The sequence below is a fragment of the Thamnophis elegans genome, chromosome 6 (assembly GCF_009769535.1).
Source record: "Thamnophis elegans isolate rThaEle1 chromosome 6, rThaEle1.pri, whole genome shotgun sequence".
NCBI classification, from domain to species: Eukaryota; Metazoa; Chordata; class Lepidosauria; order Squamata; family Colubridae; genus Thamnophis; species Thamnophis elegans.
In genome coordinates, this window is record NC_045546.1 from 7,036,740 (window position 1) to 7,061,951 (window position 25,212).

General features: G+C 45.8%; 1 long non-coding RNA gene across 1 annotated transcript in view; it reads right to left on the reverse strand.

Moving 5' to 3' along the window:
• Positions 1–9,610: 9,610 nt before the first annotated feature.
• Positions 9,611–25,212, reverse strand: part of LOC116510572 — a 61,126-nt gene continuing 45,524 nt past the window's right edge. Inside the window, exons 4-6 of the long non-coding RNA XR_004255654.1 lie at positions 23,075–23,218; positions 21,824–21,946; positions 9,611–9,892 (exon numbers count right to left, since the gene is read on the reverse strand). This is a non-coding gene — a long non-coding RNA (uncharacterized LOC116510572). The remainder of the gene's footprint in view (positions 9,893–21,823; positions 21,947–23,074; positions 23,219–25,212) is intronic.

Sequence of the window (25,212 nt, forward strand, 5' to 3'; positions counted from 1 at the left end):
AAACTCTCAGCAAGCCCCTTCTTTTTCTCTTTTCTTCTTCATCCAACATCTTGAAGCATGTGATCACTTTTCCCCCAGGACCTCAAACCATGTCCACCATTAAAGCCATCTTTCCAAGCAGCCTCCATGTTTCCAGTATCTTTTCCCCCCACTTGGAACTGAACCCAGGAAGACATTTCTTCCAACAGTATAATTCAATGGCCATCAACAACATGTATGATGACCCCCTATAATCAGCAGTCACACTGACAAGCTGAACTTTCTTAGCCAGCTTCTACCCATCCCTGACATTCTACTTACACCGTCCTCTCTCCATCCCTCCTCCTTCAGACGCAACTTTCATTTTTCAGACTATTGTCTTGAATATGACTCCCAAGGGCATTGTCCTTCCCTAAGTCTTTGCGTCGTCTGGGTTCGGGTTGATGCTGGGGCTCAGGACCCCGGACAGCACCCCAAGGTTCAGGATTGCTGGTGAAGTATTTTAAAGCAGATTTGGGTTAATATCAGGGTTCCAAAATAGCATCCAAAAGTAAATCAGAGTCCGAGGCAAAAGATTCCTCAAAAGTTCCAATTTATGAAGAGAGCCATATTGGCACATCTGGGAAAACCCGAATCTGAAAGCTTCCCGGTTTTCCCCACCCAGTTGAAAGTTCAAGATCCTGCCCCCACAACCCACAAGTCCATCACACGGTCCAATCGTCCACTGCCATGTTGGCAGTTTCCACGCATCCAGTTCCGACCAGGCTCAGAGACAAAGGATGACCTTGGCTTTCTAGAAAGAATGTTATTATGGCTACATATCATGCAACACCGTATAATTCCCCCTCCCATTTTCCCACAATAGAAAATGAATAGTAGAAAGTGTGGCAGGCCTGAAGTCCAAAGGAAAAGATGACAGGCATCCCCACATACCTTTAAAGCTAATGATAGGCAAACACCTTTAACCTACCCTAGCATCTACCTCACCTACCTTCCCCATCATCTTGTTACTATCCAGAAGGTGCCTTCTTCCTCTACAATAAAGACATCCCTTGCATCATGTCGATTGTAATATCACATTTGTAATCACCTTGTTGTTCTCATTCTGCTGTTTTAAACAAATACTCTATTATTTTACTATTGGTTTTTTTTGCAAAGAATTATAGTCCCCTTCCAAGAGGTTCAGCTGATTTATATCTATGGATGAGATGTGCATTTCCTTAACTGCAGCAAAAAATTAATAATGCTTCCAGAACAGTGGCACTGAATTTACAAAACCAACACTTATATAAGAGTCAGTAGACCTCTGCAAAGTCATTTCATCATGCATGATGGCCAGGTGCAAGACGCCAGGGAATCCTCCAAGGTGTGACCCGACAAAAGCACGCTCAACTAAAGCGCGGCACTGAAACCACGGCGACAAAACCGCAACGTCATCAACGCGCCCACAACAGCGTGCCGACAACAGTGCGCCGACAGAAGCGCGATTTAAGGTAAAGTAAGGGTTAGGTTCAGGGTTAGGTTCAAGGTTAGGCTTAGGGTTAGATTTAGGGTTAGGCTTAGGGTTAGATTTAGGGTTAGGCTTAGGGTTAGGTTTAGGTTTACAGCGCGCTTCTGTTGGCGCGTTGCTGTCGGCACGCTTCATCGCTCATTCGTCGCCATGGTTTAGAACTCGCGGTTTTGTCACCACGGTTCAGTCGGGCGCGCTTTTGTCGTTTGCTCTTTTGTCGGTGAACCCCTCCAAGGTACTTCCAGTCATTAATGTCATTAAACAAGGTTGTCTCCTTGCACCTATGCTCTTCAGCATGATGTTTATTGCCATGTTGAGTGATGTCTTCCAGGACCGTGATACTGGAATCCGTTTCAAGGTCCTAGGACAGTGATGGCTAATCTTTTCCGGACTGAATGCCCAAAGTGGCACAGCAGATTCCCTCCCTCACTGTTCTACTTACCTTTGCAGGCGTGCTCGGTAGCAGGTTCCGCCCACCCGCCCGGATGTCATTACATCCGTTTTTGACACTCTGCGCATGCATTGGAAGGTCCTGCGCATGCACAAAGGTACACACTCACATTTGCGAAGCGGTACTTCCGAACCACTTTTGCGCGCGCTCACATTTGAGAATCAGTAGCGAAGGTAAGTAGATTTCACCGTGGATTGATTGATTTCTATAGCCGTCCATCTCGACAAACGACTGTAAGCAGCTCGCAATTCACTCTCAATTCTCTACCTCAGGGTTTCTCAACCCACACAAGTTTAAGGTGTGTGAATCTCGATTCCCAGAATTCCCCAGAATTCTGCTGGAATTCCGGAAGCTGAAATTCACACGCCTTAAGTTTTCCAGGGTTGAGAAATATTGCTGTAGCTCAGTGATGGCGAACCTTTTGTGCCTCGCGTGCCAAAAGCGAGGGGAGCACAGGGGGGGTCATGTGCAGGCATGCCACACCCATAATGCTATACGCATGACCCCAGCACGTATGCGCGCATGACCAGCACTTCCCTCCCATTTTTGGTGTGCTTTTTTCACCCTCCCCTTGCTCCAGAGGCTTTATAGGAGTCTAAGGAGGGTGAAAACAGGCTCCCCACAGGCCCTCCGGAGACTTGGGGAGCTTCCCTGAAGCCTCCAGAGCCCCAAAAAACCAGACCTACGGGCAAACCAGAAGTTCAGGAATGGACTTCCAGTTTGCTCATAGGGCCGGTTTTAGCCCTCTGGAACATTCAGGGGCCTTCCGAAGGCTCCAGAGGGCAAAAAGCAACTCTATGAGCAACCTGGAAGTGGCTTCTGGTTTGCTTGTAGGGTCATTTTTTGCCCTCTGGAACCTACAGCAAGCTTCCTGAAGGCTCCGGAGGGCAAAAACCAGCCCTACGAGCAAACCAGAAGTATGTTCCTGAACTTCCAGTTTTCCCGTAGGGCCCATTTTTCAGACTCCGGAGGCTTTAAGGAAGCCTCCAGAGGGCAAAAAATGGCCTCAAAAGAAGTCAGCTGGCCAGTGCGCGCATTCGGGAGAGCGTGAGAGAGTGAGTGAGAGGGAGGGAGGGCGGGCGGGAGGGAGGGAGTGCGGGCGAGCGAGAGTGAGAGAGGGAGAGAGAGAGGTGGAGCCTGGGCTCTCAGATGGAGAATCAACAGCCTCCAGGTCTGGAGGTGGCTGATGAGGAAGAGGAGGAACAGCTACAGTATTTCCAGTGCCTGACGCATGGATGTGCAGAAGGCAGAGGAGAGGAGAGCAGTGGAAATCTATGGGCTGGTCCTTGGGGACGGATGAGCCACCGCTGCTAATGAAGCCCCCATCCTAGCTCTGGGGATAAAAGGCAGGGGGCAGAGATGAACAGGTGTGTCAGACAACTATCCATCTCCCTGCCTGACAGATAGCCTGTGGTGACAGAGAAACTTTTTGCCAGGGCTGCCAGCACTCCTAATAAAGGAATCTTTGAGTTAACTTCAGAGGGTTTGTCATGTTTTAGGAGATGGGTCAGAACAAAAAGGTTGTAAAATTGGGCATAACTCACTTAATAGCCACCTCACTTAGTTGTACGTCAAGGACCAACCGTAATGACCGACGTTTCTTTCAAAGTTCTCAAAATGTCACTACAACATCTACAGGTCTGAAGGGCACACAAACAACAACATGGAATGGCCGTGTAAGTGCAAAATAACGGCTGTACCAAAAACGCACCGCACGTTGTGTGTTGAACTCGGTGAATTAATCACACATTAAGACTATCACGCAGCTGTTTGCAGGCACTTGTTGAGGTGCCAGAACTCCAGCAGAATTTTCCCCACAGCATGTAGGAGGAGGCATGGAGCTGGAAACCTTTAAATGTCATCCATTGAGTGCACTTTGTGTAGGGGGGTGTTTTTGAAACAAAAACTTTTCTTTGGACGAGGTTCATGTTCCTTCGAAAAGGTAGCCAAAATGTAAGCAAATTAAACCTGAATGCATGCATTCAAATCTGGGGGAAAAAAATAATCAAGATAAAAGTGATGGATCCCATACATAAGCTAGCTAATCAGCGATGCAATTAGAGAGTTCTGGCTGTGAGTAGTACTTTGTGGTCTATTAAAACAAATTGTTCAGGGAGGGAGGGGGGAACTGATGATGTGACGACACGATATGAGATCTTGGAGCTCCAAGATCGCAGTTGATACTTTTGCCACTGGACGGTCCTTTTGGAACTGTACCGTCCCGAAGAGACGGTGACAGGGAAGAGTACGTCCTGCTGATCTCAGGGACACCGCAAAGTCCCTGATTGATCCAGGAGAATATTTTTTTGCCGCCGACAGAAGCACAGCCATTGAAGCTGCTGAAGTTGGGACAGCTCCAGAACGGGAAGAAACTGGAAAGAGAAAGTGTGTCCATCTGGTGAGGAAATCATATTATAAAAGAGACTACCCCCCAAAAAAATTAAAGCTAAATTAAATTTGAAAACAGAAGAGAATAAGCAGCGAAATTAAGCTACATTAGACAGTGTGTTATCCTTTTTTAAAAAAATTCTTTTATGGATGGAACTTTTGCAAATGTTTCCTATTCTTTAAATTGAACAGATTAGTTTTTCTTCTACTACTTTTTATATTCTTTTTTTATACCTATGGATTAAAATCTTTTGCCTTATTTTTATAATGCTGGATTGGATGGGTTTTTTTGCTCCATTTAATAATTTTGTTTTCCTTAAGCCTGAAATATAAACAAGATATAAAAGGAATACAAAGAGGGCTGTAATAACAGAGGGAAAGGAAGTAACACTATCACTTGGAGGCTTGGAAATATTGTTTTTTCTTTTTTCTCTTTGATCATTTGACTTTGCATTTCAAGGTTCTTCAGCTTGTTTACAGAGAATGATAGTGAGAAGAGCATGGGTTGTTTATACAGGTCCTCTTCGGGAGCTTTATTGGCAGCTGGAGTGGAGTGAAAACAAAGCCTTGTCTTGAAAGATTATAAATGAACTTGGTTTAAATTTAATAAAAAGTTTTGAATGCCAGCGTGGCAGTGTTTACAAGTTGGAAGAATGGCGCAACATGAAAAAGAAACCCTAACTCTCAAATTGGAGACAGCCAGCAGTCAGCAGAAGTAGCCTGCAATACTACACTCTCACCACTGCACCACCTTGGATCCTCCAAGCCAGCTTGGTTCTGTGGACTAACTCGATTCTATCCCAATCAAAACATTCTGCTTCCTAGCCAAACAAAACAAAAGTGATGGGAGAATAGACAAAATATATCTCCTTTTTTTTGATGGTGCAGGGAAGAATGGGATGGAGGCGAAGGTGTTTCAGTAGCGCTGAGATCAGCGATACAAAGCATGCGATGCCAACTAAAAAGCTCTTTTTGTTCGGCTGGCGAAAACTTTAATCCCGTTTTTTTCCCAGCTTCCTGAGTTGACTCGACCTTTGCAGCTCGTTTTCAGAATGGCTTTATAGCAATTGGAAAATGATATTGCCACGAAACCTCTGCGGGAGAAAGTTAAAGCAAACCACAAAAGAAATGAACAACAGAAGGTTGCAACAAATGCCATTTATTGTGTTATTAACATCCAAAGTTTTCATTAATATTCTTGGTTGAGACAAACATGTATTTAATGGTATTAATGTTATTTTAAAAAAATAAATAAATTACAGTTACAAGGCCAAGATGAATACGATTATTGGGAATACAAGAGATAAATAAGAAATCTTGGGGATTTAATCCTCTGTAGCAGCCACTAATTACATTTCCTTCTGAGTACTGTATGGCATAGCGTATTTTCCAAAGAATGTGTTTTCCTCATTGGTGTAAGTGTCCTGATTCTTTAAAAAAAATGATCTATGAATAAACTGGCTCAAATGGAATTTTCTACAATGCACTGTGGATTCCTAATAAAACATGTATTTAAAGCAGAGCAATTCATCTTTGTCGAGCAAAGACATTGAATAGAAAATCATGGGTACTATAAACATAAATAACATTTTAAGGATAGTAGTTTACTGTAATGGGCAACATCCTCTTTACAATATGAGGAACATGCTCTAACCAGAGATGGGATTCAGCCGATTCTCTCCAGTTTGGGCAAACCAGTAGCGCAGCTGCGGGAGGCTCCGCCCATCCGCCCCGGTGTAATGCACAAGCATTGCGCATGCAGAGATGGCTGTACGCATGCACAAATGAGGCACGTGTACTCACATTTGTGAACCAGTAGGGAAGTGAATCCCATCTCTGGCTATAACCCAAATTGTCAATAGTCCTCAACTTACAACCACAATTGAGCCACAATTCTGTTGCTGGGGGGAGACATTTGTTAAGTGAGTTTTGCCCCATTTTATGACCTTTCTGGCCACAGTTATTAAATGAACCACTGCAGTTGCTACGTTGCCCCAGTGACTTTGCTTGTCAGAAGGTCATAAAAGGGAATCACAGGGCCCCGGGACTCTGCCAACCGTCATAAATATGAGTCAGTTGACAAGCATCTGAATTTTGATCATGTGACCCTGGGGGTGCAGCAATGGCCTTAGGTTTGAAAAAACGGTCATAAGTCACACTTTTCGTTGCAACTTCAAACGGTCCCTAAATGAACCGTTGTAAATCGAGGCCTTATCTGTACTCTTTCGCCAACGTGTTGCTAAAGCGATCACATTCTTTTCTCTGATTTTGTTTTACTGTTACTTTTAATCCTTCTTTTCTACGGGAATCTCAAAGCAGCCCCTAGTTTCATTCGCACAATAGCAAACTTGTGAGCTAGACTAACTTCAGAAATAAGAAAGGGATCCATTAAAATTTGGGCCCTCGCAAACTCAGTCAGGTGTCTCTGCCAGAACATTAGTTCTCAGCGGCTTGAGTTAAGAGAAGTGATGGCAAACCTATGGCACATGTGCCATCTGTGCAGCCCTCTCTGCGGGCGCATGAGCCGTCGCCCACTCAGCTTTACCACACATGCGCGCGCCTCCTGCCAGCCAGCTGCTTTTCAGATCTCTGCTGTGCATGTGGGTGATGCTCGTGCATGCGTGGGACGGAGGGCAGGAGGGAGCGCAGGGGGTGCAACCCCGCCTCATTTTTGGTCCCAGGATTCTTCAGGAAGTCCTGCTAGGCCCAACATGAGGTGCAGGGGGGTGCACCGCCCTCCCCAGCCTGTTTCTGGTTCCAAGTGGCTTCAGGGAGACCTGCTAGGCCCAAAATGGGGCTCGGGGGTGTGTGGCGCCCCCTCCCCACAGCCCATTTTTGGTTCCAGGCTTCAGGGAGGCCTGCTAGGCCCAAAATGGGGTGTGGGGGAGGTCGCACGTGCATGCGCAGTGGGGTATGGCGCACGGGGTGTTGTGCACACATTGCATTATGGATGTTGTGCACACGCACACGCTTTTGGCACGTTAGAGTGACTCTTTAAAAGATGAGGGTTTTTTCCGGTATTATAAACCAATTGTGGCTTTTCTAATCTCAGATTTCTTCATTTTAGAGTCCTGATCCTGGGGCTGCAGATTGCAGGAATTAAGTGTGGGGGGAATTCGGAAGCCTCCCTGTTCATTTTCACGTGTAACTGTCTTTTCTCCATGTCGTTCCAAGCTATTTTTATCTAAGATGGAAGAAGGCGAAGGTTTTCCTCAGAGAGCACCGACGGACGGGTAAAAAAGATTTTCCCGTCATCTGATTCCTGATCTAGCATTTAATGACGACCGAAAGCCCATTTTTATCAGGAATAAAGCAGAGTTTGCTCCTCCCGGGAAAGAATCTGCACTTTGTCCACAGCTCTATTTGTCTTAGCAATGGCTAATTTTAAAAATGCAAGTTAATCCCTTGTTAGGTATCATACTGAGAAATATATATGTGTGTGTGTGTGTGTTATATTTGTGCTGATAAATAAATAAAGGGAGACTAGTATAGATCTATTTCAAGCTATTTAGCTCTCATCAGCTAGCCATACCCTTGCTGGGATTCGAACCTGTGCTGTATTACATCTTAGGCAGACGTCTTAGCCATTAAGCCACAGTTAGCTTCCTCCCATAATTGGGGCATACCAGGGGTTGTGACACTAGATAGATAGATAGATAGATAGATAGATAGATAGATAGATAGATAGATAGATAGATAGATAGATGATAGATAGATGGATGGATGGATGGATGGATGGATGGATGGATGGATGGATGGATGATAGATATATAGATATAGATAGATAGATAGATAGATAGATAGATAGATAGATAGATAGATAGATAGATAGATAGATAGATAGATAGATAGATAGATAGAGTGACTGGCCCCAATTCACCCAGCTGGCTCTTGCTCTCTAGCATTGTTGGAAACCTATGCAACGCTTAATGGAAATAGATGTTCAAACCGTCAAGCTGAGGAACTTACAAAGGAGAAGTTCACCACAAATCTTTCTTAAGAGCCTTTCCCAGGGTCCATCAACGCTGGGCAGCTCTGCCTCTCCCCCCTTGTGAAAACTTCTAAGCCTGAGGCCTTGTTGATATTTGGGGCCAGCTATGGAGAATTTTAAACCTGGTCATGTCTATCTCTCTAGCACCATTCGCCTTATGAGGCCACACAATTACTTTAGAAGGGTTATATTAGTGTGTAACTATTTTGGGAGGGGGAATTAAAATGGGTAAAAGAAGTGACTCCGGGTGAAAGGGAATGCCCATGTGCAAAGACTGAATATGGTTGCATCACAGATGACGGTGGTGCAACTCCAATCTAAGGACTCAACATTTGGCCTCAATGCAGTGGTGGGTTTCAAATTTTTTTAGAACCTCTTCTGTAGGTGTGCCCTGCTTTGTGGGAGTGGCTTGACGGTCATGTGACTGGGTGGGAGTGGCTTGGCAGCCATGTGACCGGGTGAGCGTGGCCAACTTGTAAAATGTGGTGAAACTCACTTAACAACGCTCTTGCTTAGCAACCAAAATGTTGGCTCAGAACTCTGGGATTTGAAGCATGCAAGTCTTAAAGCTGTCAAGTTACAAGACCCTTGCACCCCCAACCCTTTAGAAAAAAAACCCCAGGGGTGTTCAAACTTGACAGCTTTAAGACTTGTGGACTTCAACTCCCAGAATTCCTCCCCTCGCTCTTCATCTTGATGATGTGCAGACGGGTGGGGGGAGGGAGCTAGAACTGGTTCTAAACGGCACTGTAGATTTGTGGAATCTCTTCTATAGAACTTGCAGGAACCCACCCCTGCCTCAATGGTATACAAAGAGATGTACCATATTTTTCGGAGTATAAGACACACCAAAGTATGAGAGGCACCAATGTTTTAAAGACGCAAATTAAAAAAAAAGTTTTTGGACTCTGCAAACTTCCCCAAAACAGCCTGTTTTTTTGGGACCGGTTTTTTTTTCCTTCAAAAAAAGGGCATGCATAGTCCTTAGGAGGCTTGTAGAGTGCGGGGGGGGGGGGGGTGAGCAAGAAACAGCCTGTTTTTCACAAAAACTGGCTCATTTTTTGTAAAAAAAAAAAAAAAGGCATGCATAGCCCTTAGGAAGCTTATAGAGTATTCCTGGGGGCTGGGAGGGGCAAAATTGAGCAAAAACAGCCCATTTTTTGCTCATTGCTGCCTTCCCCAGCCCCCAGGAGCACTCTGAAAGCCTCCTACAAACTATGCATGGCCATTTTGGTGAAAGGGGTGGGGTTTTGGGAGGCAAAAAATATTGTATTCAGTGTATAAGATGCACCCAGATTTTCAGCCTCTTTTTTGAGGGAAAAAGGTGCATCTTATACTCCGAAAAATATGGCATCTCTAAATGTATGGAACAGACTGAACTTTTCTTCCTTCTGTGGTTGATTGGTTGTGTTGGTTGATTGATTGGTTAGCTGGTTGATTGATTGATTGGCTAGGCTGGTTGGTTGGGTTGACTAGTTGATCACTTGGTTGGGTGGGTTCGTTGGTTTGGTTATATTGTCCACTGGTGTATTCATCTCTGGTCGCTATTGCAAGATATATTGTGGAAACAAACCTGTAAAAAGATGGGGTTTTGTGAGAATCTTATTTCGGTCCAGGAAATAGTACCATAATTCTTGTTAATACAAATTGCTATGATTCAAATATATATATGATGCAAACCTAAGACTGAGGAATGAGATATTGAAAACCTTATTTTGACTATATGGTTGACAAAGTTCCAAATCTTTGCATATTAAATTGCATGTATCTTCAGTAAGCCAAAAGAATAGCCTAGTTCCATGATGGTGAAGCTATGGCACGCATGCCAGAGGTGGCACACAGAGCCCTCACTCTGGGCATGCACGCTGTCGCCAGCTGCTCTTCTGGGTTCCGGTGCATGCATGTGCACCAGCGAGCTGGGAGCGCTGGAACCAGGAAGAACAGCTGGCTGGTGCATACGTGCGCACTGCAACCCTGAGGAGCAGCTGGCCAGTGCATGCATGCACACTGGGCAACTGCTCTTCTGGTTTCCAGTGCTCTCACATGCACACAGACCAGCTGCCTGGCGTGCATGCGCACACATGTTCTGGTTTCAGCACTTGGTGCCGAAAAGGTTCACCAGCACTGGCCTAGTTTAAAACTCACTAGGAAGCACTGTGCAAAGCATGAATGCAGTACAGGTAGTCTTTGACTCACACTTAGCTGCTTACTAACCATTCAAAGTTACAATGGATCTGGAATCTTTCAATCAGGATCCCAAGTTCCAGTGGTAAGGCCCCCCCTCTGAAGTTATATGACCAAACTTCAGGTGTTCAACCATAAACCTGCATTTATGGCCCTTTGTAGTGTTCTGCAGTCACCTGATTGCATATCATGGCATTTTTGCTGAAAGCTGGAATTTCTGTTTATTGGTAAAAGCTCATCCTTTGTGAACCATTGGTTCACTTAAGGACCGTGGGGTCCATTTTATGAGGTCAGCATTCACTTAATGACCACTGCAAAAAAAAAGTCATAAAATCAAGGCAAAACAAGAAGCAATGGGTGGAAACTGATCAAGGAGAGAAGCAACTTAGAACTAAGGAGAAATTTCCTGACAGTCAGAACAATTAATCAGTGGAACAACATTGCCTCCAGAAGTTGTAGATGCTCCAACACTGGAGGTTTTTAAGAAGATTTTGGATAACGTTTATCTGAAATCCCAAAGGTGCTTTTTTTCAAGAGGCAACTGGACTTTCTGGTATTGGAACAGGTCACAGAATTTACAAAGAAGTCACAACTAACACAACACCACCAGTAAGTCCAGCTGCCACTTGAAAAAAAGAACCTTTGGGAGAACCATGACCTAGAAATGACTGAGAATCTCCACAGACATTGGTCTGAAGTGGTACAGCATTTCCTGCTTGAGTAGGGGCTTGGACTGGAAGACCTCCAAGGTCCCTTCCAACTCCTATTACCATATTTTTCAGAGTATAAGACAATCCTTTTTCCCTCAAAAGAGGCTGAAAATCTGGTTGCGTCTTATACACTGAATACAGCATTTTTGGCCTCCTGAAACTCCACCCCTTCACCAAAATGGCCGGGCATAGCCTTTAGGAGCCTTGCAGAGTGTTCCTGGGAGCTGGGGAGGGCAGAAATGAGTGAAAAACAGGCTGGGTTTTCTCTACTCGTTTTGCCTCCCCCACCCAACTCCCAGGAGCACTCTATAAGCCTCCTAAAGGCTATGCATGCCCTTTTTTGACAAAAAAGGGACCCGTTTTCACAAAATACAGGCCATTTTTTGCTGTTTTTGCCCCCCCCCCTCCCGCCCCCAGGAGCACTCTACAAGCCTCCTAAAGAACCAGGCTGTTTTGGGGAGATCTGCAGAGTGCAAAAGCATTTTTAAAAAAATTTGCGTCTTCAAAATCTTGGTGCGTCTTATACTCCGAAAAATACGGTATATCACGACTACAACCACATTGGGCAGGCTCCCTTATGGTCATATGTTGGCAACTAGTCCTCTACCTTAGGGCAGCGGCATCTTTCCTCCCATTCTAACAACCAGACGGGGAACTTTCAGGCCAAATGTTTTGATAACAAAGATGAAGAGTAAAAGGAGAAGGAGAAACACAATTCTGTTCTTTGTGATCAGCTCAAGCCAAGGGCAAAGGCCAAATCTGAAAATCATTCCTTCGGCTGCAGTGTGTGGGTTTAATAATAAAGACAAGACACAAGTGGAGAGGCAAACTTCGTTGTGCCTCTGTTTTTCTCCTCGGCAATTAGGTTAAAGGAAAGCAAAACTTGAGGCTCGATTAGGTTTGGTAAATAAATTGATCCCTTCAGGGCAAAACTGGACAGAGCTCCTGTATTGGAGTCAATGAACTCAGCAATGAATTGCTGAATGAATTTGGTCTCCAGAGACCAAAGCTTTGATTTTCTCTATCTCTGCATGAAAAAGGAAGACTCCTTGTTCTGACCCAGCTCCTCAAACACCCCCAAACCCTCTCTAGTTGAAGTAATGATTCTTTTATGAGGAGTGTCAGCAGGCAAAAAGTGTCTCTCTCAACGCAGGCTAAGAAGTCAGGGCATGAGAGATGGATAGTTGTCTGCCACATCTTTTCATCTTATCCCCAGATCTAGGGTGGGGTTTCATTAGCAGTGGTGGCTCTTCCGTCCCAAGAATCAGCCCAGAGATTTCCACTGCTCTCCTCTCCTCTGCCTTCTGGGCATCTGCGCGTCAGGCACTGGACCCAGCTGTTCCTCCTCTTCCTCATCAGCCACCTCCAGACCTGGGGGCTGTTGGCTCTCCATCTGACGGCTGATGGATGGCCCAAGCTCCACCTCCGTCTCTCTCTCTCTCTGCCAGCTCCATTCCCTCTTCTCCCTCAGAGCTTTCAGGTTGCCTTGATGTTGACCCTGACTCCCACTCCTCCTCCGATTTGGCTGCTGGAGGGGCTGGCAGTCAACAGACCATGACAGCTTGCTGAATGAGTGGGTGTTAGGTGAGGACTACCTGTACCCTGTTTCCTGGTGTGTTTCAGACTGTCCTGGGTACTCCCTAAGAAAGGGGAGATGAGCATCCCTACCATTAGCATTGGGGTTTCATTAGCAGTGGTGGCTCTTCTGTCCCAAGGAACAGCCCATAGGTTTCCACTGCTCTCCTCTCCTCTATTTTCTGCGCATCCGCACGTCAGGCACTTGTTCCTCCTCTTCCTCATCAGTCAGCTCTAGACCTGGCGGCTGTTGACTCTCCATTTGAGGGCTGACGGACACCCCAGGCTCCGCCTGTCTCTCTTTCTGACAGCTCCATTCCCTCCTTCCCCCTCGGAGCTCTCCGGTTGCCTTGATGCTGACCCTGACTCCCACGCCTCCTCATTTGATTCGGTTGCTGAAGGGGCCGGTGACCAACAGGCCACAACACTCCCCATCCTTTTTCAGATAAAGTCATATTTGTTTCTTTTTCTCTCCCTCCGGAAAACAAGCAAATGGAAGGTCCCTGGTATAAATGGGAAATGGGTAGTCCTTGATTTACGACAACAACCGAGCCCCACATTTCTGTTATTAAGTGAGACATTTGTTAAGGGAGTTTTGCCCCATTTTCTTGCCTCCGTTGTTAAGTCAATCACCGCAGTTGATAAGTTAGTAACCTGGTTGTTAAGTGAATCTGACTTCCCCATTGACTTTCCTTGTCAGAGGTTTGCAAAAATGTGATCAATTTGGGACACAGCAACGGTCATAAATATGAATCAGTGGCCTAGTATCCAAACGAGATCATGGGGATGCTGCAAAGGTTATCACTGTGAAAAATGGTCATAAGTCACCTATTAACTTTGAACGGTCGCTAAATGAACTGTAGTAATTCGAGGACCACCTGCATTAATAAGGGGTGAGAATCTGTATTCTAGATTCACAAAACATGGTCAACCCTAAATCAAAGTTCATTTAATTGCTCTACTAACCCCAGGTTTGCTCTCTTCACACAACATGCCATGGACAAGTGGCTACACTATCATGTGTATTGATTCACACAGTATGTAAAGATTATGGCAGATTCTCACCACACACTGAATCACAGCAACCTTTAAGACACATATTGAACAAATCCATCTTTTGAGAGTTCTCAGTCTCACTGTTTTATGTTTTGCTGACTTCATCTGTGTCTTGCATGATTGCCCGTGCAAGTCTGTGCAGTTTCCTTGGCGATATTTTCTGAAGGGGTTTGCCATTACCTCCCTCCCAGGGCCAGGAGAGCGTGGCTGGCATAAAGACACCAAGGACGGAATGAAAAGCAATGCTTCCCAGCGTTATAAATTGTCAACCGCTAGTAGTGTTGACATGCAGTAAAGTAAGTGTGCTCTTTATCCTCTATTCCAGGGGTGTCAAACTCAATTTCATTGAGGGCCGCATCAGGGTTGTGTTTGAGCTTGGGGGAGTTGGAGGGCATGGCCAGCTTGACGTCACTCGTGTCGGGGGTGCCGGTGGGGGCCAGAGCGCTCTGCCAGTGAAAACAGGCTCCTGAGTTCCGTTTTCAGCTGGGAGGGCCTCCTGCAACCCTCTGCCAGCGAAAATGGGCTCCCAAGCTCCATTTTTGGCTGAGATCACCCCCTGCAACCCTCTGCCACCCTTTGGGGGAAAAGGGCGGCATATAAATGTAATAAAATCAAATCAAAAAATTAAAAATCAAAACTGAGCTTGCGGCCCTCTCGAAGTCCGTTATCTCTGGCAGAAACACTGCAGGCCAGTTCTTCACTGTTCCCAGGGCGGCCCTGGAAATAAGATCTAAGTACCGCATGGGCCAAATCCAGCCTGCGGGCCTTGAGTTTGACACCCCTGCTCTCTTCTTTTACTCTATTTACCAGGAAATTGCCGTGAGAAACGGATGAGTTGCAACTATATGTTGCAACTGAAGTTTGCAGTGAGGACTCATTGGTGTTCTTTTAAGCTTTGGGTGTGCCACGATAGAATTGTTGATTGCCAAAGGAGTTCTTCCAATTGGATCCCAGGGTCTTTATGTTGAACCCTGGATATACTTGAACAATGTGCATTACTGGGCCAAAAATGTAGAGCTGATGAACTGGGAAGAGCAGGTGAATGTGACAAAGAATGAGATGAATGACCTGTGACAACAGCGAATGGGCTTTACTTCAGAAACGTTAATAAGTTCAATGAAGACAGGGGACTCCAAACTTGGCAACTTTCAGAAGGGCGGACTTCAATTCCCAGAATTCCTCAGCCATTCCTCTAGGAAGTAAATCATGAAACGGCTGGAATTAAAATTCTGTTCTTTAATGTCGCAAAACTCTTCCATTCTGTGCTAAATCGCAGTGGCGATAGAAAAGAATGTGGCCGTTCTCCTAAAGTCTAATTTATCTACTTAAAGATTAAGGAACCAGATAGTTGGTAAATGTGTAATTAAACCCTTGCAGCAGACAGAATTAATAAGGACACTGGAAAGGGACATAGCTGACTAATTCAGCTTCCAAAGTGAGCAAAAAATAAAACAAAAAATAGAGGGATTCTTGCAGAGCCATGCCATTAAATCTCACTTTTAATAATAATGAAAGCAGCATATCGATCCTTTGAACTGGGCAAAGATGTCACCAAGATAGGAGACCCCTAACAAGGGTCTTCTAAAACTGCATCTGAAGGCAGGACCAGAAGCAATGAATGGAAACTAATCAAGGATAGATCCAACCTAGAACTACGGAGAAATTTTCTAAGAGTGAGAACAATCAAGGGCGGAACTTCAGAAGTTGTTGTTGTGGCCCACCAGCGGCCAACAAAGCTGGTAGCAGATTTGGACAGTGGGGAGGTTTGGGGGGGGGGGAAACATGGGCCAGTCCTGGAGTCTGGGGAAGGCTCTGAGGAGGGCTCTGTGTCAGAGGCAGAGAGGGGGGCAGAGCCGTATGTCGGTTATCAGCTGCCTTCAGAGTCAGACATCAGTGAGGCAGAGGAACAGCTGGAGCCTCTTCCCAGTGTGCGCATGGCAGAGTTGCCAGATGAAGGGAACAGCTAAACAACAGGGATTGACTTGGGAATAAGGCCACAAGTGGATAATGAATGGCCCCTCCCAGAGGAAATAAAAGAGGAGCAAAAGGGGAGTGGAGCTTGCAGGAGACAATTAGTTCGCTTCATTGGTTTGTGACTCTCCAAGGCTCCTTGCCAAGTTTTGCAGATATCGGCCTGGCAGCTCTCCAAGCCAGAGAAGGTCTATGACTGTAAATCCTCCCTTGAAAGACTTTGCTGGTTATCAATGAGCAGAATCCACAGTAAATTAATAAAAGGGTTTTTTTTTGTCGGGACAAGAAGTTTGCTTCATGGTCTCAGGAAGCCTCGGTCAGAACAGTTGTAGGTGTTCCGTCACTGGAGGCTTTTAAGAAGAGACTGGACAGCCGCTTGTCTGAAGTGGTATAAGGTCTCTGACTTGAGCAGAGGGTTGGACTAGAAGATCTCCAAGGCCCCTTCCTACTCTCATGTTCTATGTTCTGTGCTTGAACTGAAGTTTTGAGCTTAGCTCTTTCTATGATTTAGATTGCTGTGGGTTAGCTCTTTTTTATCCCATGTGAGGATGTGATGCTTAAAATGAGAAAAAGGATTACAATCATAGATTCCTTCATCATACTGACAGAAGCCATTTCCAGATCCTACCCACAAACCATCTTTTTTCTTAAAGGAACGAGAGTGGTGACTCTTCAATGCCAGTTGCAAATCCCGTTTTAATCATATTTCACTAGTTGTGGATTCCCACCAGGATTTGCAATGCTTACAATCGCAGTGAGCTTCAAACATGGCATTGCAATTACGATTTGCTCACCAATTTATCCATTATCCAAACCTCATCACTAATAAGATGTGGATGTTACAGGCAGGGCTCAACAACTAATTTGCCTCCAAGGTGCTTTTTAAAAGGCTACAAAACTTTCTTGGTTTTTTCCTCCTCTGGAAAACATTTTCATTCTCATCCAAGAAGCTTGTCCCAAAGGTGCTTTTTGCAAGAGGCAACTGGACTTTCTTGTTTTTTTTGTTAAAAATGTTTCGCTTCCCACCCAAAAAGCTTCTTCAGCTCTGACTGGATGGTGGGGAATGGAAGGATTTATACTTCTTGCAAACAGCTGGTCATTTGCATTCTTTTAGAGAGTCATTGAGGCCACCTGGAGGTTTATCTGTGTCCTCAGGAGAAATGATGCGTATCTCCAGTCTACAACACAGGTCCTTTTAGCAATTCCAAGAGGCTCCGCAGCCATTTGCACCACTCAGGTGACCCTGAGGACAGAGATAAACCTCCAAGTGGTCTCAACGACTCTCTAAAAAGGATGCAAATGACCAGCCATCTGCAAGGAGTATAAATCCTTCTATTCACTACCATCCAGTCTCAACCTGAAGAAGCTGCTTGGATGAGAAGTGAAACATCTTCAAAGAAAAACCAGAAAGTCCAGTAGCCTCTTGAAAAAGCACCTTTGGGACAACCATGACCTAGATAATTGAGAATCCCCATAGACCCTTAAAGGTAAAGGTTCCCTTCGCACATATGTGCTAGTCATTCCCGACTCTAGGTGGAGGTGCTCATCTCCATTTCAAAGCAGAAGAGCCAGCGCTGTCCGAAGACATCTCCGTGGTCATGTGGCCGGCATGACTCAACGCTGAAGGCGCATGGAACGCTGTTACCTTCCCATCAAAGATGGTTCCTATTTTTCTACTTGCATTTTTTAATGTGCTTTCGAACTGCTAAGTTGGCAGAAACTGGGACAAGTCACGGGAGCTCACTCCGTTACGAGACGCTATGGATTCGAACTGCCGACCTTTCGATTGACAAGCTCAGCGTCTTAGCCACAGAGCCACCATTGACAACCCTTAACAACCATTTATTTAGTAAGAATTTGACCAAATGACATATGAACATTTTTTCACATTTAGGGACATTGCAATAACCCCCAAATTTGGTGCTTGGCAACTGGCATGTATTTATGACACTACCCATGGAATGACAATCGCTAATCAACGGGAAGCCTATCACACCTTGCCTTCCCCTCCTGGTGGGCCAGGTGGATGTAATAGGGGAGAGGCAGTTCTTCAAACGTCAGGAAGGCTAACTAGGCTTGTCATATCAGATATCATTCAGTCAATATGAGCACCACAATCAACGCAACTGATCAGCATGTGTGAACCAGCATCCATGGACAGGTTCAAGCTTGGAATTCTGCTCAGCATTTCCCTAACATTTCATAACTGGCATGAATCGGTCCCAAAACAGGCTGCGATACAGGTAAGTCCTTGAGTTACGATCACAATTGAGCCCAAAATTGATGTTGGTAAGAGGAATATTTGTTGAGTGAGTTTTGCCCCATTTTACGATCTTTCTTGCCACTGCTGTCAAGTGAACCATAGCAGTTGTTCAGTTAATGACATGGTTGTTAAGTGAATCTGGCTTCCCCATTGACTTTGCTCATCAGAAGGTGGCATAACTTGATCACCTGACCCCACCCCCCAGGACACTGCAACCGTCATAAATATGAGTCAGTTGTCAAGCGTCTGAATTTTGATCATGCGACCATGGGGATGCAGCAATGGTCGTAAGTGTGAACGACGGTCGTAATTCACTTTTTTCAGTGTCGTCGTAACTTTGAACGGTCACTAAATGAACTGTTGTAAGTCGAGGCCCACCTGCACTGCTGAGGACAAGTTGTCCAAGAACATGTGTGCACGCACACACACCAGTGGTAGGTTGCTCCTACCGTTGCTATCGGTATGTTGCTCGTGGTCTGTTTGTGCACGCGCCTGACGTGCGCTGCGCACGCATGTGCACTCCACCGCCCTTGACACCCAGCTGCTCGTCGGAGGTTGCGCAGGCGACGCACGCTGTGCGTGCATGCGCAATTGGCCCGGTGGCTTCCAAAACAGGTATGGAACGCGGATGGGTGGGTGGGCCAAACGAGCTACCGTACAGGTATGGTGGACGCTGTTCCCCATTACTACCGGTACAGCTGTACCGGGCCGTACTGGCCGAAACCCTCCACTAATACACACACACAAACACACTCCCCTGACAAAATTCTGAATTTGGGCTTGCCAACAAAGGTTGCCTAGTTATTGTTCACCTAATTTTCCAGGCTTCCGTGTGTGAAATATTTAGAAATACTTCGTTTCAAGTTGGAGATATCCTTACCGGAAATATCTCAACGCTGTCCAACCATCCTATAAATATTTCAAGTCCCAAGCAGATCCATTCCGAGCACACCGCCGTACATTTCAAATGCAAAGCTTGTTCAGAAATGCCTTCACAACTGTCACGAAAGTGTCAAGAGTGCTTCTTAAGGTCAGCGCAACCTCTAAACTGGATTTATTTTGTTTTAAATGTTTTACACGCCGTCGAGACGAACGGCTTTGCATCGATCCTTGTCTTTCGGCTATCACTGTAGGAAGCAACGCGGCTGCTGCTGACTTACACAAAATGCCCATGGGAGACGCACTGCACACAAATTGTGTGTGGGGTGGGTGCCTACCAAAATACAACAAAACATAAAATAAGCTGACAATACTGTAATGCCTAAAAGTTAAGTATAGGTAATCCTCAATTTAGGACCACAATTGAGCCCAGAATTGATGTTGCTAAGTGATAGAGTTGTTAAGTGAGTCTTGCCCATGAGTCACAGTGGTGCAGTGGTTAGAGTGCGCTACTGCAGGCTACTTCTGCTGACTGCCGGCTTCCTGCAATTTGGCAGTTCAAATCTCACCAGGCTCAAGGTTGACTCAGCCTTCCCTCCTTCCCAGGTGGGTAAAATGAGGAGCCAGATTTTGGGAGGCAATGTGGTGACTCTGTAAACCGCTTAGAGAAGGCTGGAAAGCACTGTGAAATGGTATATAAGTGCTAGCACTATTGCTATTTTACGACTTTTCTTGCCACATTTGTTAACTGAATCCTTGCAGTTGTTAAACCCGGTTGTTAAGTGAATCTGTCTTCCCCATTGACTCTGCTTGTCAGAATGTTGCAAAAGGGGGAACATACGACCGCAGGGCACTGCGACCGGCATAAATACGAACCAGCTGCCAAGCATCCAAATGTTGATCCCGTCATCACAGGGATGCTGCAATGCTCATACGTGTGCAAAATGATGATAAGTCCCTTTTATTCAGTGGCGTTGTAACTTTGAACAGTTGTAAGTCAAGGACTACCAGTAAAGCAGCCAACTTGCTGGCAGTATCCAGGCTCATTGTGAAAATAAATAGGCTGCAAATATCTTCTGATGCAGGTATCTACCTGGGACATGGTGGCTCAGTGGCTAAGACACTGAGCATGTCAATCAGAAACATCTGCAGTTTGGCCATTCTAATCCCTAGCGCCGCATAACGGAGTGAGCTCCCGTGACTTGTCCCAGCTTCTGCCAACCTAGCAGTTCGAAAGCACGTAAATAATGCAAGTAGAAAAATAGGAACCACCTTAGGTGGGAAGGGAACAGCGTTCCATGAGCCTTTGGCATTTAGTCATGCCGGCCACTTGACCACAGAGATGTCTTCGGACAGCGCTGGCTCTTCGGCTTTGAAATGGAGATGAGCATCCCTTGGAGTTGGGAACGACTAGCACATATGTGCGAGAGGAACTTTTACCTTTATCTTTATCTTCTGATAGGCCAAAAATCAGGAGCATGCTTTTCCTTGGAAGCCAAGCTTCACCCCAAAAATGAAACATACCCGAACCCCTCACTTCTTAATTTAATAGGATGGTAGGGATGCTCATCTCCCCTTTCTTAGGGAGTACCCAGGACAGTCTGAAACACACCAGGAAACAGGGTACAGGTAGACCTCACTTAACACCCACTCATTCAGCAAGCTGTCATGGTCTGTTGACTGCCAGCCCCTCCAACAGCCAAATCAGAGAAGGAGGAGGTGTGGGAGTCGGGCTCAACATCAAGGCAACCTGAGACCTCCGAGGGGGAAGAGGGAATAGTGCTGGCAGAGAGAGAGAGACGGAGATGGAGCCTGGACCATTCATCAGCCCTCAGATAGAGAGTCAACAGCCCCCAGGTCTGGAGGTGGCTGATGAGGAAGAGGAGGAACAGCTGGGTCCAGTGCCTGACGCGCAGATGCCCAGAAGGCAGAGGAGAGGAGAGCAGTGGAAATCTATGGGCTGATTCTTGGGAAGGAAGAGCCACCACTGCTAGCAAAGCCCCACCCTAGCTCTGGGTATAAAAGGCAGGGAGCGGGAATGAATAGATGTGACAGACAACTACTCATCTTCCTGCCGGACAGATTTGTTAGCGGGAGGTGAAAGAGAAACTTTTTCCTGGGGCTGCTGGCGCTCCAAATAACGGAATCATTGCTTCAACTGCAGAGGTTTGTCGTGTTTTGGGAGCTGGGTCAGAACACAAGCGTTCCAAGTTAGGATGGCACTGGACACGGGGCGTTTATGATGGCTTCTTTTAGTTGCAACCATCACAGTGTCCCCACGGGCTCATTTGTGGTCGTAAATCGAGGACTAAGTTTAATTAATTTTAATTCAATTTAAATTACTCTTTTTGGTTATGATAGCAATAGCACTTAGACTTCTGTACCGCTTCATAGTGCTTTTACAGCCCTCTTTAAGTGGTTTACAGAGTCAGCCTATTGCCTTCAACAATCTGAGTCCTCGTTTACCGACCTCGGAAGGATGGAAGGCTGAGTCAACCTTGAGCCAGGTGAGATTCAATCTGCCAAATTGCAGGCTGCCGGCAGTCAGCAGAAGTAGCCTGCAGTACTGCGTTCTAACCACTGCGCCACCACAGGTCTTTTTAGCCATCCCACATTTGGAGATCCACATCCTGACTAGCTGTGGATCTCCAAATAGCTATGCCCCTGAATTTTAGAGGACAGAATTTAGCTCATTTCAGCCTAGCGTTTAAGAATAAACAAGTTCTACCTTACAAACTGCATTATATCTATCCTACGCAGAGAGGAAGGGGGGAAAAATTGCTCAGCGTGACCTCATTAAACAAAATCTAAGGAATCTTCTGAAATTCATAAGATTGCAAGCACGCTTTAAAAAAAAACCTTATACCTCTTAACGTTGATCCTCAAGTCACAGTTGCCAAGATGACAGCTTTTTTTCCCTTTGCTATCCTAAGATCTGAGTGACCCAACTAATTTGCACTCCATTCTTCTGCTTCTCATTTTCATGAAACTGGGGAAGAAAAAGACAATCAGAATTAATGGCTGCCTCACCCAGTTTAAAGATTGCAGACTGTCTTACTTACAAATCCCTTTTTTGTTACACCCATATTGTATGAACTTTTGAGTTTCAGTTGAAATATATCAGATCCAATTTTGCTGTGTGAACTTACAGCACTTCTAAGATACAGATTATCTTTCTCAAAGAAAAGAGCATCTCAAGTTATTCTATCTTTTGTACTGTGTTATTCTAGTCTTTATAGTGTGGCTACATGGAGGTCAGAATTACTGTATTTTTCAGAGTATAAGACGCTCCGAAGTATAAGACACACCTAGCTTTTGGGGAGGAAAACAAGAAAAAAAAATCTGCCTCTGCCTCCCAGCAATTTGCCTCCTTGCAGAAAAGAGCAAAAAGGCTGTTTCAGCTCCAGTTTAGCCTGATTAGCACAAGGGAAAAAAATCTGCCTCTGCCTCCCAGCAATTTGCCTCCTTGCAGCAAACGGTGTGTTTCAGTTTCAATTTCAGCACATCTTGAAAAGCACAAGCAGCTGATTGTTGGTTGGATCGGCCTCCCAACGATCAGCTGTTTCAGGCTGCAGGGATTGCCATAGCCTATTGCCACCTTTGCGCGCCCTGTTTTTGGCCTCTGCGCACCCCATTTTACACCCATTCCAGGCGGGGGGATCGGAATGGGCGGAAAATGGAGCATGGGGAGGCGGCAATAGGCAATGGCAATCTCTGCAGCCTTAAACAGCTGATGGTCAGGAGGCTGATCCAACCAACCATCAGCTGCTTGTGCTAATCAAGCTGTGCTGAAGCTGAAACTGAAACAGGCTATTTGCTGTTTACTGCAAGGAGGCAAATTGCTGGGAGGCAGAGGCCAAAGGATGGGGGCCGGCGGGTGGGTGGGGCTACATTCGGTGTATAAGATGCACCCACATTTTCATCCTCTTTTGGGGAGGGGGGAAGAAGTGCGTCTTAAACTCTGAAAAATACGGTCCATCATAGCACAAGGCAGAAACACAGTTTATCTCTCTATTGGGGTCTTTAGCAATTGCTTAATATGTCTGGGTTGGGAAATTAGCTTGGTTTATGCATGGTAGGCCTCCACAGAAAGTGTGTAGAGAAACGGGACACTTACCGGATATCTGGCTGAGAAGATGGAAGGACATCCGTGCTGGTGTAACCAGACCAGAAGAGCCAACATCCTTAGGCCTGTAGAGATTCTATGCAGAAAACGTTGCTCGGAGAATTTCAAGCGGGCTTGTTTCTCCCTCTGCAGGAACTGTGGAAATTGTATTAACTCGCACAATGTCACTATGGCATCTAAGAATGTATTTCCCGAACCCGTCCCGCTGGTAGCTATTTAATTATGCTTTGCTCACTATTTTAATTTCTACTGTGTACCTAAAGCCAGCTGCTTTTATAATGTTATCTATTAGCGTCATCATGCAGCACACTTTGTCTATATGTGTTCTGACGCAGCTCCCCAAAAATGACAAACCCTCTGACATGAACTAAAAAGATTCCTTTAACAGACATGCCTGCGAGAGAAAAGTTTCTCTCGCAGGCTAACAAGTCCGGCCAGCCAGAAGATGAATACTTGAGAGACCACCTGCTGCCAATTACCTCCCACAGACCCATTAGATCTCACAGGGTTGGCCTCCTCCGGGTGCCATCTACCAGCCAATGCCACCTGGCTATTACCCGGGGGAGGGCCTTCTCTGTGGCAGCTCCGACCCTCTGGAATGAACACCCGCAGGGATTTGGACCCTCACCTCTCTCCAGGCCTTCCGAAAAGCCATCAAAACCTGGCTTTGCCAGCAGGCCTGGGGGTGATGAGTTCCCTCCCCTCTCAACATGTATGGTTGTGCAACTGTTGTTTACTTTTATTATTTGTATTTTGTTTTTTATGTCCCCCTTTTTCCCCCTTGAATTGTTCGCCGCCCTGAGTCCTCCCGGAGAAGGGCGGCATACAAATAATAAAATTCTATTCTATTCTATTCTATTCTATTCTAGTTGTCTGCCACATCTATTCATCTCCTTCTACATCTATTCATCTCCTCCCCCTGCCTTTTATCCCGCGAGCTAGGGTAGGGCTTTGCTAGCAGCGGTGGCTCTTCCGTCCCAAGAATCAGCCCATAGATTTCCAGTGCTCTCCTCTCCTTTGCCTTCTGCGCAACTAGGTGTCAGGCACTGGGCCCAGCTGTTCCTCCTCTTCCACATCAGCCACCTCCAGACCTGGGGGCTGTTGACTCTCGTCTGAGGGCTGACAGATGGCCCAGGCTCCGCTTCCGTCTGTCTCTCTGACAGCTCCATTCCCTCTTCCCTTTCCGAGCTCTCAGGTTAGCAGTTAGCAATAGCAATAGCAGTTAGACTTATATACCGCTTCATAGGGCTTTCAGCCCTCTCTAAGCGGTTTACAGAGTCAGCATATTGCCCCCAACAACAATCCGGGTCCTCATTTTACCCACCTCGGAAGGATGGAAGGCTGAGTCAACCCTGAGCCGGTGAGATTTGAACAGCCGAACTGCAGTCAGCTGAAGTAGCCTGCAGTGCTGCATTTAACCACTGCGCCACCTCGGCTCTATCAAGGTTGCCTTGATTCTGATCCCGACTCCCACACCGCCTCCTCTTTGGCTGCTGTAGGGGCCGGCGGCTGACCGGCCCAATAGTATGTTTGTGATGGGAAAGGAAAATTAAATGGTCGATCAGTTTCATTCATAAAGGGCAATTCAGCCTTGAGGGGACGATCATTGAGAAAGAGCATTTTAAAGAAAATCCCACTTCCGTTCAGTAGAAATGAGATTGGGAAATTTCTATTACAGTTTTTAAGATACTATAGGTATTAATGTGATCTTGGTCTCTTGGCCTCCACAATGATGGAAGACGTAACAATTAGCGTCATGAGAGTTCATTTTTTTCTCCTGCTTCTAAAATAGATGTGAAACCTGCATTCTTGTGGACCTTGAAGCAATGGATTTCACATGCGACAGACCAACATTTCATTGTCTGAGTGACGACATCATAACCCAACCGATGATGTCATGACGCCAATAACAGGCGGGTTGCATCCATTTATTCCGGCTGAGTAAGCATCACGTAAAGGAACGGATATGCAACGTTTGTGATAATTTACACCCGCAAGCATAGTAGAAAACCTGCTATGATGTCATACTTCCACATTTAACAGACATTCATGAATAACGGACACCCGATCCCTACCATCCATTTCACCAAGGCTTATCTCTGAGTTGTGTATGAGTCTATAAAATCAAG